We start from the raw sequence: 19,501 nt of genomic DNA, 5'->3' as shown, positions 1-19,501 counted from the left end.
CACCCTATAAGAGTAATTTTCGACTATATATTTGTACAATTAACATGTTAACATCATATACATCCAATTTGACATCCTTTTACCACCTCTTAGTGCCACTTTCATATAAGTCAATTTTATTCCACATTTTGGCTCTAATCAACCGTGTAAGTCATTTTTCACCATATTAGAGTCCCTTTGTGCCCTATAAGAGTCATTTTCCACCATATATTTTTACTATTAACATGTTAACATCATATACATCCAATTTGACATCCTTTTACCACCTCTTAGTGCCACTTTTATACAAGTCAAAAAATTGTTCCGCATTTTGGCTCTAATCAACCATGCAAGTCACTTTTCACCATATTAGAGTCACTTTGCTTCCTACAATAGTCATTTTCCGCCATATATTTGTACAATTAACATATTGACATCATATATAACCAATTTGACATCTTTTAACCACCTCTTGGTACCCCTTTCCTATGAGTCAATTTTGGGCCACATTTTGGCTCTAATTAATCATGTAAGTGACTTCACACCATATTAGAGTCACTTTGCACCCTATAATAGTCACTTTCCACCATATATATGTACAATTAACATGTTAAGATCATATACATCCAATTTGACATCCTTTTACCACCTCTTAGTGCCACTTTCATACAAGTCAATTTTGTTCCACATTTTGGCTCTAATCAACCATGTAAGTCACTTTTCACCATTTTAGAGTCACTTTGTACCCTATAAGAGTCACTTTCCACTATATGTTGATACAATTAATAGTTAACATCATGAACATGCAAAATGACATCCCTTAACCACCTCTTGATACCCCTTTTGTACGAGTCAATTTTTGACCACATTTTGGCTCTAATCAACCATGTAAGTCACTTTTCACCATATTAGAGTCACTTTGGACCCTATAAGTGACATTTTCCTCCATATATTTGTAAAATTAATATGTTAATATCATATACATCCAATTTGACATCCTTTTACCACCTCTTAGTGCCACTTTCATACAAGTAAAGTGTGTTCCAAATTTTGGTTCTAATCAATCATGTAAGTCACTTTTCACCATATTAGAATCACTTTGTACCCTATAAGTGTCATTTTCCACCATCTATTTGTAAAATTATTATGTTAACATCATTACATCCTATTTGACATTCTTTTACCACCTCATACTGCCACTTTCATACAAGTCAATTTTGTTCCACATTTTCGCTCTAATCAACCATGTAAGTCACTTTTTAAAATATTAGAGTCACTTTGTACCCTACAAGAGTCACTAGCCACCATATGCTGATAAAATTAATAGGTAACATCATGCACATGCAAAATGACATCCTTTAACCACCTCTTGGTACCCGTTTCGTATGAGTCAATTTTGGACCACATTTTGGCTCTAATCAACCATGTAAGTCACTTTTCACCATATTAGAGTCACTTTGGACCCTATAAGTGTCATTTTCCACCATATATTTATAAAATTATTATGTTAACATCATATACATCCAATTTGACATCCTTTTACCACCTCTTAGTGCCACTTTCATACAAGTCAATTTCGTTCCACATTTTTGCTCTAATCAACCGTGTAAGTCATTTTTCACCATATTAGAGTCCCTTTGCGCCCTATAAGAGTCATTTTCCACCATATATTTGTACTATTAACATGTTAACATCATATACATCCAATTTGACATCCTTTTACCACCTCTTAGTGCCAGTTTTATACAAGTCAAAAATTGTTCGGCATTTTGGCTCTAATCAGCCATGCAAGTCACTTTTCACCATATTATACTCACTTTGCTTCCTACAATAGTCATTTTCCTCCATATATTTGTACAATTAACCACCTCTTGGTACCCCTTTCGTACGAGTCAATTTTGGACCACATTTTGGCTCTAAGCAATCATGTAAGTGACTTCCCATCATATTAGAGTCACGTTGCATCCTATAAGAGACATTTTCCACTATATATTTGTACAATTAAAATGTTAACATCATATAGATCCAATTTGACATCCTTTTACCACCTCTTAGTGCCCCTTTCATACAAGTCAATTTTGTTCCACATTTTGGCTCTAATCAACCATGTAAGTCACTTTTCACTATGTTAGAGTCACTTTGCACCCTATATTTGTACAATTAACATGTTAAAATCATATACATCCAATTTGACATCCTTTTACAACCTCTTAGTGCCACTTTCATACAAGTCAATTTTGTTCCACATTTTAGCTCTAATCAACCATGTAGGTCTCTTTTTACCATATTAGAGTCATTTTGCACCCTATAAGAGTCTTTATCCACCATATATTTATACAATTAATATGTTAACATCATATACATCCTATTTGACATCCTTTTACCACCTCTTAGTGCCACTTTCATACAAGTCAATTATGTTCCATATTTTGGCTCTAATCAACCATGTAAGTCACTTTTCACTATGTTAGAGTCACTTTGCACCCTATATTTGTACAATTAACATGTTAAAATCATATACATCCAATTTAACATTCTTTTACCACATCTTAGTGCCACTTTCATACAAGTCAATTTTGTTCCACATTTTGGCTCTAATCAACCATGTGAGTCACTTTTCACCATATTATAGTCCCTTTTCACCCTATAAGGGTCACTTTCCACCATATATTTGTACTATTAACATGTTAACATCATATACATCCAATTTGACATCCTTTTACTACCTCTTAGTGCCACTTTCATACAAGTCAAAAAATTGTTCCACATTTTGGATGTAATCAACCATGCAAGTCACTTTTCAGCATATTAGAGTCACTTTGCTTTCTATAGTTGTTATTTTACACCATATATTTGTACAATTAACATGTCAACATAATATACATCCAGTTTGACATCCTTTAACCAGCACTTCGTACCCCTTTCCTATGAGTCAATTTTTGGTCACATTTTGGCTCTAATCAATCATGTAAGTGACTTCCCACCATATTAGAGTCAATTTGCACCCTATAAGAGTCACTTTGCACCATATATTTGTACAATTAACATGTTAACATCATATACATCCAATTTGACATCCTTTTACCACATCTTAGTGACAGTTTTATACAAGTCATTTTGTTCCACATTTTGGCTCTAATCAACCATGTAGGTCTCTTTTTACCATATTAGAGTCATTTTGCACCCTATAAGAGTCTTTTTCCACCATATATTTATACAATTAATATGTTAACATCATATACATCCTATTTGACATCCTTTTACCACCTCTTAGTGCCACTTTCATACAAGTCAATTATGTTCCATATTTTGGCTCTAATCAACCATGTAAGTCACTTTTCACTATGTTAGAGTCACTTTGCACCCTATATTTGTACAATTAACATGTTAAAATCATATACATCCAATTTAACATTCTTTTACCACATCTTAGTGCCACTTTCATACAAGTCAATTTTGTTCCACATTTTGGCTCTAATCAACCATGTGAGTCACTTTTCACCATATTATAGTCCCTTTTCACCCTATAAGGGTCACTTTCCACCATATATTTGTACTATTAACATGTTAACATCATATACATCCAATTTAACATCCTTTTACTACCTCTTAGTGCCACTTTCATACAAGTCAAAAAATTGTTCCACATTTTGGATGTAATCAACCATGCAAGTCACTTTTCAGCATATTAGAGTCACTTTGCTTTCTATAGTTGTTATTTTCCACCATATATTTGTACAATTAACATGTCAACATAATATACATCCAGTTTGACATCCTTTAACCAGCTCTTCGTACCCCTTTCCTATGAGTCAATTTTTGGTCACATTTTGGCTCTAATCAATCATGTAAGTGACTTCCCACCATATTAGAGTCAATTTGCACCCTATAAGAGTCACTTTGCACCATATATTTGTACAATTAACATGTTAACATCATATACATCCAATTTGACATCCTTTTACCACATCTTAGTGACAATTTTATACAAGTCAATTTTGTTCCACATTTTGGCTCTAATCAACCATGTAAGTCACTTTTCACCATATTAGAGTCACTTTCCACCCTATAAGAGTCATTTACCACCATATGTTGATACAATTACTAGTTAACATCATGAACATGCAATATGACATCCTTTAACCACCTCTTGGTACCCCTTTCCTACGAGCAAATTTGCGCCGCATTTTAGCTCTCATCTATCATGTAAGTGACATCATATTAGAGTCACTTTGCACCCTATAAGAGTCATTTTCCATCATATATTTGTACAATTAACATGTTAAAATCATATACATCCAATTTGACATCCTTTTACCACCTCTGAGTGCCACTTTCATACAAATCAATTATGTTCCACATTTTGGCTCTAATCAACAATGCAAGTCACTTTTCACTATATTAGAGTAACTTTGCACCCTATAAGAGTCACTTTCCACCATATATTTGTAAAATTACCATGTTAACATCATATCAATCCAATTTGACATCCTTTTACCACCTCTTAGTGCTACTTTTATACAAGTCAATTTTGTTCCACATTCTAGCTCTAACCAACCATGTAACTCACTTTTCACCATATTACATTCATTTTGCGCCCTATAAGAATCACTTGCCACCATATATTGATACAATTAATAGTTAACATCATGAACATGCAATATGACATTCTTTAACCACCTCTTGGTACCCCTTTCCTACGAGTCAAATTTGAGCCACATTTTAGCTCTCATCTATCATGTAAGTGACTTCCCATCATATTAGAGTAACTTTATACCCTATAAGAGTCATCTTCCACCATATATTTGTACAATTAACATGTTAACATTATATACATCCAACTTAACATCCCTTTAACCACCTCTTAGTGCCACTTTCATACAAGTCAATTTTGTTCAACATTTTGGCTATAATTAACCATGCAAGTCACTTTTCACTATGTTAGAGTCACTTTGCACCCTATATTTGTACAATTAACATGTTAACATAATATACATCCAATTTGACATCCTTTTACCACCTCTTAGTGCCACTTTCATAAAAGTCAATTTTGTTCCACATTTTGGCTCTAAGCAACCATGTAAGTCACTTTTTACCATATTAGAGTCATTTTGCACCCTAAAAAGTCTTTTTCCACCATATATTTATACAATTAATAAGTTAACATCATATACATCCTATTTGACATCCTTTTACCACCTCTTAGTACCACTTTCATACAAGTCAATTATGTTCCACATTTGGCTCTAATCAACCATGTAAGTCACTTTTCACTATGTTAGAGTCACTTTGCACCCTATATTTGTACAATTAACATGTTAAAATCATATACATCCAATTTGACATCCTTTTACAATCTCTTAGTGTCACTTTCATACAAGTCAATTTTGTTCCACATTTTGGCTCTAATCAACCATGTAGGTCTCTTTTTACCATATTAGAGTCCCTTTGCACCCTATAAGGGTCACTTTTCACCATATATTTGCAAAATTAATATGTTAACATTATATACATCCTATTTGACATCCTTTTACCACCTCTTAGTGCCAATTTCATACAAGTTAATTTTGTTCCACATTTTGGCTCTAATCAACCGTGTAAGTCACTTTTCACCATATTAGAGTCTATTTGCACCCTATAAGAGTAATTTTCCATCATATATTTGTACTATTAGCATGCTAACATCATATACATACAATTTGACATCCTTTTACCACCTCTTAGTGCCACTTTTATACAAGTCAAAAAATAGTTCCACATTTTGGCTCTAATCAACCATGCAAGTCACTTTTTACCATATTAAAGTCAGTTTGCTTTTTACAATAGTCATATTCCTCCATATATTTGTACAATTAACATGTTAACATTATATACATCCAATTTGACATCCTTTAACCACCTCTTGGTACTCGTTTCCTATGAGTCAATTTTGGGCCACATTTTGGCTCTAATCAATCATGTAAGTGACTTCCCACCATATTAGAGTCACTTTGCACCCTTTAAGAGTCACTTTCCACCATATATTTGTACAATTAACATGTTAAAATCATATACATCCAATCTGACATCCTTTTAGCACATCTTAGTGACAGTTTCATACAAGGCAATTTTGTTCCACATTTTGGATCTAATCAACCACGTAAGTCACTTTTCACCATATTAGAGTCACTTTGCACCCTATAAGAGTCACTTTCAACCATATATTGATAAAATTAATAGTTAACATCATGAACATGCAATATGACATCCTTTAACCACCTCTTGGTACCCCTTTACTACGAGTCAAATTTGGGCCACATTTTAGTTCTCATATATAATGTAAGTGACTTCCATCATATTAGAGTCACTTTGCACCCTATAAGAGTCATTTTCGACTATATATTTGTATAATTAACATGTTAACATCATATACATCCAATTTGACATCCTTTTACCACCTCTTAGTGCCACTTTTAAACAAGTCAATTTTGTTCCACATTTTGGCTCTAATCAACCGTGTAAGTCATTTTTCAACATAATAGAGTCCCTTTGAGCCCTATAAGAGTCATTTTCCACCATATATTTTTACTATTAACATGTTAACATCATATACATCCAATCTGACATCCTTTTACCACCTCTTAACTTTTATACAAGTCAAAAAATTGTTCCGCATTTTGGCTCTAATCAACCATGCAAGTCACTTTTCACCATATTAGAGTCACTTTGCTTCCTACAATAGTCATTTTCCTCCATATATTTATACAATTAACAGGTTAACATCATATACAGCCAATTTGACATCTTTTAACCACCTCTTGGTACCCCTTTCCTATGAGTCAAATTTGGGCCACATTTTGGCTCTAATTAATCATGTAAGTGACTTCCCACCATATTAGAGTCACTTTGCACCCTATAATAGTCACTTTCCACCATATATATGTACAATTAACATGTTAACATCATATACATCCAATTTGACATCGTTTTACCACCTCTTAGTGCCACTTTCACACAAGTCAATTTTGTTCCACATTTTGGCTCTAATTAACCATGTAAGTCACTTTTCACCATTTTAGAGTTACTTTGTACCCTATAAGAGTCACTTTCCACTATATGTTGATACAATTAATAGTTAACATCATGAACATGCAAAATGACATCCCTTAACCACTTCTTGATACCCCTTTCGTACGAGTCAATTTTTGACCACATTTTGGCTCTAATCAACCATGTAAGTCACTTTTCACCATATTAGAGTCACTTTGGACCCTAAAAGTCTAATTTTCCACCATATATTTGTAAAATTAATATGTTAATATCATATACATCCAATTTGACATCCTTTTACCACCTCTTAGTGCCACTTTCATACAAGTAAATTTTGTTCCACATTTTGGTTCTGATCAATCATGTAAGTCACTTTTCACCATATTAGAATCACTTTGTATCCTATAAGTGTCATTTTCCACCATATATTTGTAAAATTAATATGTTAACATCATTACATCCTATTTGACATGCTTTTACCACCTTTTACTGCCACTTTCATACAAGTCAATTTTGTTCCACATTTTGGCTCTAATCAACCATGTAAGTCACTTTTCACCATATTAGAGTCACTTTGTACCCTACAAGAGTCACTAGCCAGCATATGCTGATAAAATTAATAGTTAACATCATGCACATGCAAAATGACATCCTTTAACCACCTCTTGGTACCCGTTTCGTATGAGTTAATTTTGGACCACATTTTGGCTCTAATCAACCATGTAAGTCACGTTTTACCATATTAGAGTCACTTTGGACCCTATAAGTGTCATTTTCCACCATATATTTATAAAATTAATATGTTAACATCATATACATCCAATTTGACATCCTTTTACCACCTCTTAGTGCCACTTTCATACAAGTCAATTTTGTTCCACATTTTTGCTCTAATCAACCGTGTAAGTCATTTTTCACCATATAAGAGTCCCTTTGCGCCCTATAAGAGTCATTTTCCACAATATATTTGTACTATTAACATGTTAACATCACATACATCCAATTTGACATCCTTTTACCACCTCTTAGTGCCACTTTTATACAAGTCAAAAAATTGTTCGGCATTTTGGCTCTAATCAACCATGCAAGTCACTTTTCACCATATTATACTAACTTTGCTTCCTACAATAGTCATTTTCCTCCATATATTTGTACAATTAACATGTTAACATCATATACATCCAATTTGACATCTTTTAACCACCTCTTGGTACCCCTTTCCTACGAGTCAATTTTGGGCATATTTTGGCTCTAATTAATCATGTAAGTGACTTCCCACCATATTAGAGTCACTTTGCACCCTATAAGAGTCACTTTACACCATATATTTGTACAATTAACAGGTTAACATCATATACATCCAATTTGACATCCTTTACCACCTCTTAGTGCCACTTTCATACAAGTCAATTTTATTCCACATTTTGGCTCTAATCAACCATGTAAGTCAATTTTCACCATTTTAAAGTCACTTTTTACCCTATAAGAGTCACTTTCCACCATATGTTGATACAATTAATAGCTAACATCATGAACATGCAAAATGACATCCCTTAACCACCTCTTGATACCCCTTTCGTACGAGTCAATCTTGGACCACATTTTGGCTCTAATCAACCATGTAAGTTACTTTTCACCATATTAGAGTCACTTTGGACCCTTGAGTGTCATTTTCCACCATATATTTGTAAAATTAATATGTTAATATCATATACATCCAATTTGACATCCTTTTACCACCTCTTAGTGCCACTTTCTTACAAGTAAATTTTGCTGCACATTTTGGTTCTAATCAATCATGTAAGTCACTTTTCACCATATTAGAATCACTTTGTACCCTATAAGTGTCATTTTCCACCATATATTTGTAAAATTAATATGTTAACATCATATACATCCTATTTGACATCGTTTTACCACCTCTTAGTGCCACTTTCATACAAGTCAATTTTGTTCCACATTTTGGCTCTAATCAACCATGTAAGTCACTTTTCACCATATTAGAGTCACTTCGTACCCTATAAGAGTCACTAGCCACCATATGCTGATAAAATTAATAGTTAACATTATGCACATGCAAAATGACATCCTTTAACCACCTCTTGGTACCCGTTTCGTACGAGTCAATTTTGGACCACATTTTGGCTCTAATCCACTATGTAAGTCACTTTTCACCATATTAGAGTCACTTTGGACCCTATAAGTGTCATTTTCCACCATATATTTATAAAATTAATATGTTAATATCATATACATCCAATTTGACATCCTTTTACCACCTCTTAGTGCCACTTTCATACAAGTCAATTTTGTTCCACATTTTGGCTCTAATACACTGTGTAAGTCATTTTTCACCATATTAGAATCCCTTTTCGCCCTATAAGAGTCGTTTTACACCATATATTTGTACTATTGACATGTTAACATCATATACATCCAATTTGACATCCTTTTACCACCTCTTAGTGCCACTTTTATACAAGTCAAAAAATTATTCCGTATTTTGGCTCTAATCAACCATGCAAGTCACTTTTTGTAATAACCCCAATTTTTGGAATTTTTGAAACCCTTATGAATAGTGTTTTGCTGAATAAGAAAACTTTTCATGCCACACTATGTAAGGGTTCTTTTATTGATCTTCTGGGATATTATTAGTACTCTATGTGGTATATAAATGTATGTAAAGATCGTCAGAATCCAAATCCGAACACTTTGATTTTTCCCAGAAATCTACCGGATACAGAAAGAATTGAGTATAAGGTAACAGAATAAAAAGGATTTAAATTCAAGGATTATAAGAGAGGATCATAAAAAGGAAAATAATGTATTGAGAAAGGCTGAGGAAACCTAAGTAATAAGATCCCGGGTATGATCCCTCAAACGATAAACGAAAACGAAAGTTAAGTGAACCGTATAACAGATCAGCGATCATTAGCTAAATAATTAAAAGCTAATTAAAGAGATTAGAGGGGATGATGTCATCAAACCAATGAGAAGAGGGCAAGTAAGGGATGATGACATAACAAGGTGACATAAGCATGACATAAGGGGAAGGAGGTGTGGTTGATTTAAAACCACACAAAGTTCAAGGTTAAAAAGGTAATTTACCAAAAACAAATCAAAAGCAACCAAGCTAGGCAAAACAACTCACAAACACAAAAATCATTTCACTTCTTCATCAAGAAGCTCTCGGCTTTTCTCTTCATTTCAAGGAGGAAAATTCTAAATTCAAGTTCCAAGCTTCCTTAATTAGTAAGGTAATTATCTAATACTCCTTATGCATAGATATGGTTATCCTATAAGTTTAAGCCTCCAATTCATTCTCAATCTCTTCCAAGAAATCAATGAAGAAGATAATGAATAGTGATTTCAATATTTTTAACATGATTTTCTTTGTTTTTCCTTTAAGATCCAAGCATCCCTAAGATATCTCAAGGCTTCTTAAGGCTTCCTAGCTACTCAAATCGCTTCAAGGAAGGTATAACATCTCCAAACCCTAACTTTACTTCGTATGTTAGGATGGTTTTGATTGTTATGGTAAAAGAGAAGCTTGATGCTTGTATGTTTAGAGTTTGGGAGGGAGTTGTAGAGAATTGGATGTAGTATGGATGGAGTTTTGATTGGGTTATGATTGTGGATTGATTGTGGGTTGAATTGGAGTGTTTTAAATTTGGGAAATCGCGTAAACATAGCCGTCGTAATGTCCGATTTACTTTAGGCTATTTTGTTCTTAACATTAGGACCCGAGAACTCCCTGCTAGGTTTTGACCATTGCCATGATTAGATTCATGTTACGAGCTTCGTTTTGATATGTGGTTCGTTTGATTCCGGTGTACGGTTTAGGAGAAACGGCCATTTTAAGTAACGACGTTTCGCGAACGAACCATTATCCCTCGCCTTACTTTGAAACATAGGTTAAAGACCTTAAAGGACTAAATGGAGTATGAAACATTTAAGTAAAGTGTAATAGGCAGTTGGTAAGACACTCGCGAAAGAATCGCCTTAAAACTCGTAATGGTTAATTTATTAAAAATGGTGGAGCCGAGGGTACTCGAGCGACTTAAGTGAATCGTTAAGCGCAAAGCGAGCGTTAGAGTCTAAATTGGTTAAAGTATAGATTTATAAGTGACTTTGGTTTAATTCCAACTTATATGTTGTTCATAGGTTACCAGACTCGTCCCAAACCATTTGTAACCCCCAGTCGCTCAGGCAAGTTTTTTACCCGTATAACTGTTGTTGTGATGTATATGTGTATATGCATGATCTTGTGATAAATGCATATTTGTTATTAGCAAATTTTTGCGATATATTGTAGCATGTGATATGGTATATATGCATGCCTGTTTCGTATTCTTGATTTATATATCTGTTGGTTCAAATTCTTATTAGTTGCATAATACCTATGCTAGAGATAAGCAGTAGTTGCGTATACCCTGAGTATAGGGGGACCCAAAGGTGAACCCTTTTCTAAAACCGGGAGTAGATGTTCCCGAGCATATGATATATATTATGGTTTTTAAAAACTATTAATCGAATAAGGTTTATTCGATAACTTTATATTATTTAATGAATATTACTTGAATATTCATTCGAGGACATATGACTCAGTTTGTATTATTTAATGAATATTATTTGAATATTAATTTGAGGACCTATGACTCCGATTATTTACTGAAATATATTCTTTATTTTATTAAAGAATAAGGTGTCGATAATCATACTTATTTTTGATTATTCAAATAAAGATAGTACTTTCGTATAAGTATATCTTTGGTTATTTAATACTCATTTCAAGTATAAGGTTTACAACTTCTACTTCAATTATTTGTATAAAGATTATTCTTTAAGGGAATATTATTTAAATGATAATATTCAGATATTTTCTAATATATTGGGACTGATTTACTTTATTAAATCAGCATTACTCCAAACACTCTTTAAAGTATTTTCGAGTCTTCAAAATGATTTTTAAAGGTTAGAGCGGATCCCAAAACTCGTTTTCAAATTTAAGATCTTCCTTTTTGAAGGAGACTTGAATACTCGCTCAAAAATCTAAGGGATCCGGCTATGTGGTGTATTTTATATTCGCAACGAGGTTGCTATTTTGATAAATGAATTGATTACTTACCCAACGTTCGGGAAGTAAGTCTATCTATTTGAGTCGGCATAAGCAACATGGGCTCAGTGGGCGTCCATGAATGCGTAAGTGGCTCAGTGGAAGTCCATCAAATGCGTAAGTGGCTGAGTGGCAGTCCAGCATAAGGTCCTATTGCGACCAGGGTGATGACTAGTGGGGAATTCGTCCATCTACTAGTAGAAAAGGTTACTTATTGGTATCTTTGCCTGATCAGCAAGATATCAGGTTTATGCCAAGGTTTTCGCCTTCCCAAAATTCATTGGATATTGCAACTATGTTTATAATTTTCATAACAGAGGTTTTCAAGGAGTGTATGAAATGTATATATATAGGTGTATATATATATCGGGACTTAATGAAGTATCTCGTAACTTCATTATTTATAATGATATTTCAAGGATTGAATCTATTCAAGTCTTATCTTGTAGTCTCATCTGGGTGATGAACTTTTGAAACTGATTATAACTTGAACGGTGGAAGTTCAAGTAGTATTTGGATATAAGTATATTGGAGTATCTTGTAACTTCATCTTTTAAACTTATATCTAGTAAATGATTATCTTGTGCATGTCAAAGATTTTCGGAAAAACGTTGAGACAAGGTTAGATATATGAGATCACCTTGCAATGATATTTTATACAGTTATAAATGGGAACTCTGTGTATATTATACATGTCAGAGGATTTCAAAGATTGTGAAAAGTATATATGTACATATATACTGAATATTTTGCGACTTGGTCGCGGTAAGATATCAAACTTGGTTCATTTCTTCTTGACCAAGACTTTCATGAGTACTATGAAAATGCTCATATATTGTAAATCATTATACATATTATTTTGGTGGGCTTGTTGCTCACCCTTGCTTTCTTCTTTCATCACACAACATCAGCTAGAAAAGATGAACAGGACCAAGCTTCCAATTCGCAAGCGGTTAGAAAATGTTCCGCAGTTTTCTAGAAGCGTTGATGCCGCCGTAGCTGAGGTAGGAGCTACCAATAGGATAGGTTTTCAACTATTGATGAACCAGATTTATGTATATTTATGAATTGTAATAATGGCAAAAAAATGTAAATTTATTCAGAAACCCGTTTAAGGTGTATTGGCATATAATTGTGGAATAAAACGAATTATGATTATTTTTGGATATTCATCTCTGAGACTATATGGTGTGTGTGTTTATGGTGGGGTCACAGTATAAAATAGTTGATTAATTATTAAGATTGGGTGTTATTAAGGGAAATGGAACTCGTGACAACCCGGATCTCCGACCCCGGATTTGGGGGTGTTACAGAAATGGTATCAGAGCGAAGCGTTATAAACCTCAGAGATGATGTGACGTTAAGATAATAAGTTCACTAAGATAATAAGAACTCTTGCCAAGTTCATAGTCGGACTACCTAACGTAGTACTGACAGTTAAAACCCTTATGGGAACCCTTATAAATATAGTGATAGTAACATAGTTCGTTCTCGTATAGGGCAGCGGGGCACCAAACCCTGAGGTTCAGGAGCATCAGCATGAGGATGTTTTATTACATGTTGGAGATCAAATTGTGAATCTGATAGAGTACCCTAACGAGGGACCAGATGAGATTCATATTGAGAATGTTGCGGTTGAGGATGTTATCCCAGAAGGGATTGTTACCGAGGAGGATCTCGTGGAGGATCCTGACGAGAATGAAGAGAGGACCGTTGAGGAATTGATGACCGTAGTCAGGGCAACTACCAGAGCAAGAGTGGCCGCGAGGGTGGCACTAGAGAATGAAGAGTTACCAAGGGCCCAAAGGTTAATGAGGGCAGAAGGAGTGGGGCCTTCCACGACACCAATTATACCAGTATCAGACCCTCTTTCCGAGGCTCATGAAGACATCCATGAGGTTCCACCAATTCCTGTTCCCTCCCCTGTACAGAGCCCAGCACCTACTGAGGAAATGGAACCTTTATCTCCTACAGCATTGTCACTTGATACCGTGCTTGGTTATCCATTTGGATCCCCTGGGCCTGCACCATCTGCACCCCATGGACTGCTAGATGCAACCACTCAGGCTTCTCTTATCGCCGATTATTACATGACTTTGGGTGGCCTGTCCGAGGCCCGTAATGTTAGGAGTGATCTGTTGGATCGACTTACTGCACCAAGGATTGAGGGCGGGGTACTTCCAGCAGGATTAGCTCATAGCATGGAAAGGATTGAGGCTATCACCCGTGTTACAGCTAGAGGCCATCTTGAGGGTCAGATTGATCCAGCTCTACTTGCCACTATCTTAGACCTCATCACCTCTGTGATGGAGCAGGTTAGGGATGTCGTGTGTGCCCGCATTTCTTGATCCATGGTAGTGTGCAGATCCAGAGCGATCAGACAAGGGTTTCATGTAGCACCGCTTTTGGAGGATTAGCCTAAGTTATGAATGATTAGTTTTAATGATGAGATGATTATCTATGGTAGTACTTTTGGGATATAAGCGATCAGATCAAATGATGTAATTCTCTTTAATGTGTTCAGTAGTTGTACCCTCGAACAAATGGTTATGTATATATTCGTTAATTTTAGTTCAGATCAGTTGTTTGTGATAAGTTCATATTGTTAATTGCACTATTAACACTTAAGAGAGTGTCATGAAGTTTATAGAACTTGAGAATTCATAATTTGCAATCATGCAAGGACAGAACGAGGGAAAGACTTAAGCAAAGTAATTCTTAAAATTTTTCCAAGCATTATGCCCCCATGAGGAATAAGATTAGGGGCAAACCTTGAATGTTATAATTAGGGAGGTCGTAATTAAGATATAAGGAACGCAAAATATAATGAAGTGGAAAATGAAGATTTTAAATTAAAAGATGACCCCGATTATGGGGAGTAGGAAGAAATAATTAGACTGAGAAAAACAGAAGTCGAGCAAGATAGGAAGAACCAGGATGGTACTCCTATTGGGCAATCCATGGACCTGCCTAAAACAAAACTTATACTTTTACCCTAACCACCACCTTGAGGAAACAATGTGGTGTGAAATTCTTTCAGGACCTTTAAGTCGCTAAGATCTCAGAGTTCCAAGGGAATAGCTGACCCAGCCGAGGCAAGAGCCAGGCTAAAGGAAATACAGGAATCATTTGAGATTCTAAATGATTGACGAATCAGAAAATAGCGTTTTTGTCACTTACCCTCCTAAGAGAGAGACCACCCACTGGTGAAAGACCAAGAAAGGCACGGAGCAAGAGGTTATGATAAACTGATTACAGTTCAGTCAATTGTTTTCAGGAAAGTACTTCCCAAGGTTATGGAGATAGTGTAAAATCTTTAGAGCCAGAACAAGACGGACGAGTATGATGAATTATGAATCTAAGTTGTAAAAGTTGTCAAGATTCGTTATGAGGACACGAGTCCAGGATGACGGGATGTTTGAAATCAATGCTTATGTTGTGTTAGTTCAGGAAATAATGATAAGAGAAAGGAAAATAAAAAGAAACTGAAGTGGAAATGAATATAAAGGCAATAAAGTTTGAGGAATAATAAGGAATTTGGGTATGAGGAAACCCTAAAGACTCGTAGCAATAGAAATAGAAAAGTATGTAATTGTCAGGATGAGGGTGATTCACCATGAGTTAAATTGATGGTTGAAGGCATAAGAGATACATATGTTGTACCCCCTTCAAGTTGGAAGGATTCGGGAAACCTTGAGATAGTTCGAAGGATAAATAATGAGACGCGGATAGACCGAGGAGACAAGAAAGTAAGAAATTAGGAAAATTGGATGAAGGAAGTGACCTTCAAGAAGGTGGAGTGTGAGACCGGTGGCTTGATACCCAGGAAGGAAGACACCAGGAATGAGAGATATCCCAACATTGAGATGACTGTTGAGATAAACAACAAAAGTAAATACGGAATTATTAAGAAGAAGTTCACGTTGAACACGACCAATATCTTCTAGAACATCCTTGTTATCATTACCGAATCAGGCAAGAAAAGTGGATAACCGTTATTGTCTTTTGGAGGCCATATGGATTGACCTCATTTTGGATAAGGATATTATTATGAAATTAGGCATATACTATCGAGGTGGGAATGATTGAATAAAGACACCCTCATCAGGGATATATGACTTGATTTATCCATGGAAGGATGCATGTACCTTTTTAAAGGTGGAATTAAGGATAGAACATCGGTAACTTAAAACGAATCCTAGGGGAATGCATAAAGGTTGGCATTTCACCCTTAATAGGGACAACATGAGTTTTGACAAGTATGAATTGGAAAGGATCAAGGTAACAACAACCTTTAAAGATCAGTAAAGAAATTTTTCAGAAGTACATAGACAATGGTTCTAGTATTAGTAAATGGTATTTTGATATGCCCTGTATCTAGGGAATACAAGAGGAACGATTCAAGGATAACCTCAGAGGTTTTACAAGGAGAAAGGTAAAATTCAAAATTCTCAAGAATAGAAATATTGATTAAGGAAATATGACGTAATTATAATGATGCCAAGTTGGGCACGTGTTAAACCACGAGAAAGTATGGATCGAACCAGTAAAGGTCGAAATTGTTCAGGGAAATTAGGACCTAAGATAAAAGATGTTCTAAGTATGATTGAGAGTAAGTCGTGACAGTGATTAACCTCTAAAGAATGAGGCAATAACTTATGGAAAAATGGTGATATTTTTTTTTACTCATCAGATTTTAAGGAAAACATTTTCACATAAGCAGTGATTGAAATGAGGTAGAAAATTTATTTGGAGGTGGTTAAAATGACATTGACTGTAAGGAAATTTTACTATCAGGAAAGGCCAAAGAGGTGGCCGACACTTTAAAGGTAAGAGGATAATTATAGGCGCTTGTGCCAAAGGAATACAGTGATGATGGTTAAAGCTGTGAAGGTTGTATTATGGTTTGGAAGATTGACATTCCTTCTGATGACTGTGCAATACCCAACCGTAATAGTAGTTGGTAAAGGTTTAATTCGTGTAATCGCCATGAGTGGGCTATCTATCTCAGAAGGTACTATCTTGAGATAAGCCAGGACCATGTTTCAAAAAGGACTAGACGAACCTTTGAGTTAAGTCTTCTATTGAAGGCATATGATTAAGAATGGTATTAACCTGCTATTGTTGCTTTGATTGAAAGTCTTCTGCAATTTTATCTGCTTCATGTCATGAAAGTATGTCAGGATCTGGAGTGTTCTTCATGAATTATGAATGGTAATTATGTTAACTCCTTAGAAGAATTTGATACGACAGGTATGGACTCCGTATGGTTAGCTATTAAGATTCCAAGGAAAATGAATGACGACAGTAGGTCAGTGGTGGACCATAGTAATGCAGCAACGATTCTTTGAACAATGAGTCGATTACAACCGTGAGAGTTGTAGTGTAATGGATGTTGAGATTGGGTACCCCTAATCGGGTTGTGGTGATGTATAAGTTATCGTTGAATAGACTGGTTAAGTAGATTATCTACCTATTGAATATTTATTCCTTCTTATCAATAGAGAGTCGTATTACTATACGAGGAAGGTTGCGATGCAAGCATAGAATTCTAGTAACGATGGTGTCTAGAATGAGATCCCAGATTCGATTTTCGATGTCGAGGGAGTTTCAAAGGTGATTATGTATAAGCTCGAGGAAGAACATGGGTCCATGAATGATGGACGGAATAGCAAAAATATTTAGCCATGTGAAATACGATGCTATAATACTTGATGTTGATATAAATACATATATGTTTTGTTCTCCTATGACAAACCTCTATAGTTCAGAGGTAGATTCCAAGCCAGATATTTTATGGCAATAATTTTTATATATATACAATTCTCTTCAATTCGTTCTTTTCTCTTCTTTTCATTTCATGTAAGCTGAGAAGAACAACCCTTCTAGAAGGGGAGGTATTGCCGAATGACTATCTATCTGTGTGATAGAAGCCTAGTAGGATACCACATGTCGTTTAATTGCTTGTCAAATGCTAAAGGCTGGCCACCTTCTGTACTAACTATACAATAGAACAAGTGTTCATGATCATAGTGATCTCTCAACAAATTCCTTTACTTCTATATGATGGATCAAGCTTTCGAAGATGGAAGCAGCTAAAGGAAGTAGTATCAGTACGATGGTATTCCGATTCTAACGCGTTAGTGATACTAAGGTTGACGTGGTTATTAAAAGGTTATAGAACGCTAACGAGCAAAAGTATAACCATTATAATATTAGGAACGGAAGGTAGTAGCGATTACGAACTGGAAAAGAATGGGTATTGAGAAGCAAAAGCTCTAATGCTAAAAGCTATAATGAGAGTCTGTGCAATAGACTTGAGAGAATTTGGAATGATCACTTAACGCGGATTGAGTTTTCTCACGATAATAGATCGTATGTCAGGTATCGAGATGTCGTCTTATGAAATCTTTGAGGGAAGAAAATGTCGATCTCCCTTATGTTAGGATGAAATTGTAGAGCGCAAGATGCTCGGACCAGTAGTGGTCCAAAGGACCAAGGATATGATAGATTTAATCAGAGGACGGCTGGTAGTAGCCCAAGATGGACATGAGAAATATTTTAATTTGACACGAAAGGACAAAGAATAGGAAATAAGGGACCTAGTAATGTTAAAGGTATCCCTTGGAAAAGATTGATGAGGTTCAAAAAGAAAGGAAAGCTAAGCCTACGAATTGTTGGACCCTTTGAGGTATTAAGACGTATTGGGAAGTTAGCATATGAGCTAGCCCTATCCCCGAACATGTAGTAAGTTCATAATGTGTTCCACATATCAATGTTAAGGAAGTGTAATTGGGATGCCAGATAAATAGGGGCATATGAGTGCATAGACATGCAACCAGACATAACCTACATGGAGCAACCAGGAAGGGTTATAGATCAAAAATGGATAAATGCTTAGGAGAAGAGTTATCAAACTAGTCAGAGTTTGATGGTAGAATCACAATGTAGGAAAATTACGTAAGAGTTAGAAAGTGCAATGCTAAGAAAGTATCCCTACTCATTTTCTATCTGATTCCGGGACGGAATCCTTTTAAGGAGGGGAGACTGTAGTAACCCCAATTTTTGGAATTTTTGAAACCCTTATGAATAGTGTTTTGCTGAATAAGAAAACTGTAATAACCCCAATTTTTGGAAAATTTTTGAAACCCTTATGAATAGTGTTTTTGCTGAATGAGAAAACTTTTCATGCCACACTATGTAGGGGTTCTGTTATTGATCTTCTGGGATATTATTAGTACTCTATGTGGTATATAAGTGTATGTAAAGATCGTCATAATCCAATTCCGAAAACTTTGATTTTTCCCAGAAATCCACTAGATACGGAAAGAATTGAGTATAAGGTAACAGGATAAAAAGGATTTAAATTAAAGGATT

The sequence above is a fragment of the Apium graveolens genome, chromosome 7, assembly GCF_009905375.1.
Source record: "Apium graveolens cultivar Ventura chromosome 7, ASM990537v1, whole genome shotgun sequence".
NCBI classification, from domain to species: Eukaryota; Viridiplantae; Streptophyta; class Magnoliopsida; order Apiales; family Apiaceae; genus Apium; species Apium graveolens.
The sequence above is the reverse complement of the archived record's forward strand: the minus strand, read 5'-3'. Positions refer to the sequence as shown.